This window comes from Rutilus rutilus, assembly GCF_951802725.1.
Source record: "Rutilus rutilus genome assembly, chromosome: 10".
NCBI lineage: Eukaryota > Metazoa > Chordata > Actinopteri > Cypriniformes > Leuciscidae > Rutilus > Rutilus rutilus.
In genome coordinates this window covers 43,980,629-43,983,029 of record NC_140215.1, presented here as the reverse complement: position 1 = coordinate 43,983,029, position 2,401 = coordinate 43,980,629, and positions in this window count along the sequence as shown.

Sequence of the window (2,401 nt, the reverse complement as noted above, 5' to 3'; positions counted from 1 at the left end):
ACCACAGAGTCTCTCGAGCCTGAAATATCAACAACTGCTCAAATAACCCACAACTAAACAACATATTTCGCATCAGCAACAAACTCTTACATGCACTCTCCCATATGTTTTTTATGCTCAAATACAGTGAATGGTTCTGTCTTTGTGAATTAGTTATTATTAATTTAAGTAATAATTCAGTATAACCAAGATTGACAAAGTAATAATCCAGTATAAACAAGATTAACATCCTTAGAATGAAAATCGGACAAAAAAAAGAAAGATTCTGTGATTTGTACCAGCTGTTATAACAGAAGAACACAAACATGGTAACCTCTGACCTCTGATAACAGATGTAGAAGTGATTCTTCTTCAATTACACTTACGATACATTCTCAGAAAACCGGCTCAAAATCAGTGACAAGGGTGATGTCTATATGAACAGCTTCTTTCATTTTACTAGGGATAAAAAGTTTATGAGGAAAAATACCATAAATTGTTGAATTAGTTTGGATAACAGATTGTGCTTTAGGGAGGTTGAACTAATAAATTACAGAATAATCTAGAACATCTTTAATTAATATAATGTTAGAGATATGTCTACCTTTTAAAAACCCAGACTGAGTGTTAGAAATTAGAAATTGTGTAGAGCGTTTCAGCTTTTCAGCATACAGAAGCCAATAACTTATAATCAGAGTTCAAAACATGATCGTTCGGGCGCCAATTATATAAACATCCTTATTAGGCTTGTGTATAAGAGAGATGAGTTGCTTCATTGATTCTGCCACTTCATCTGTCATTGCACACTCAATAAGGGCTTCGTGAAGAAGATGCTTCACAGAGTCCCAGAAGACTTGAATAAATTCAAAGGGTAACCATTGTTTTTACTATGTTATAAAGATCATGCATATTAACTGAGATAATCCACTGAAGAAAGCGTTTCCATAATCTTTCCTGGTGAAATCCTCTGTCAGTGATATAGCGCCCCCACCTGACGGACTGGAGTTACGACAGACAGAATCTCTGTCAGTGATATAGTGATATAGCGCCCCCACCTGACGAACTGGAGTTACGACAGACAGAATCTCTGTCAGTGATATAGTGCCCCCACCTGACGGACTGGAGTTACGACAGACAGAATCTCTGTCAGTGATATAGTGCCCCCACCTGACGGACTGGAGTTACGACAGACAGAATCTCTGTCAGTGATATAGTGATATAGCGCCCCCACCTGACGAACTGGAGTTACGACAGACAGAATCTCTGTCAGTGATATAGTGCCCCCACCTGACGGACTGGAGTTACGACAGACAGAATCTCTGTCAGTGATATAGTGCCCCCACCTGACGGACTGGAGTTACGACAGACAGAATCTCTGTCAGTGATATAGCGCCCCCACCTGACGGACTGGAGTTACGACAGACAGAATCTCTGTCAGTGATATAGCGCCCCCACCTGACGAACTGGAGTTACGACAGACAGAATCTCTGTCAGTGATATAGCGCCCCCACCTGACGGACTGGAGTTACGACAGACAGAATCTCCCGCACCAGATGTTTTCATCCTTTACACAACAGTGTGTCTCTTCATGAAATACATGTCCCTTTTCATGGATTTACAAAACAAGATTGAATGCAGTTTTACCAATGACTCTTCTTGTAACTTGCTAAGCTGTTCGATTGCCGATAGCGGCACAGAATCGGATACCGTGTCGGATGTGTTGATTGCACCCAGCCGGCACATGACCGACCTTCAACGCTGAAATGTGGTTGAAATAATGTCAGTTGTTGTTTCAACGTTGACGTTTAATGCTAAATGGTTGAAAAAGGTTAACAAAAACACTTCTAAATCAACGTTGACATTTTTACAAGATCTGTACGTTGAAACAACATAATGTTTTCGACAACATACTACAAAAATATCTGCCTTTTAACGTATTATTATGATAATTAATTCGCATTTAAAGATTTTTTTTATCATAACAGCTCTTCAGTGTATATGTTAAAATACAATTATTATCATTATTAACAATAATATTTTCACCCTCAAGAGAGCAGTGCAGCAGAAACCTTTTGCCTTATGTGATTTTGTGTGAATTTACAATTTTGTCTGTTTGCCTAACAGTTTACATTGCATTATTACATTAGTATTCACACTGTCATGCCATTTGACAAATTAATTAAATATTAATACAGACTGCAAATGTTAACTTGCGCAAACTAATTGTTAGGGCCCGAGCAGAATCAATGACTAGAAGAGAACTACACATCAGCTACATAAATTCATCAACTAACCATTCAGAAATGTCCTGTTGCTTCTACATGTTGTCACTTCTTCTTGAGTTTCTCCATCATTGTCTGACTCCGGTTTGAACATAAAAGGCTAAAGTGCATGTCGGTGTGAGGTAAAAGGACACAAGCTC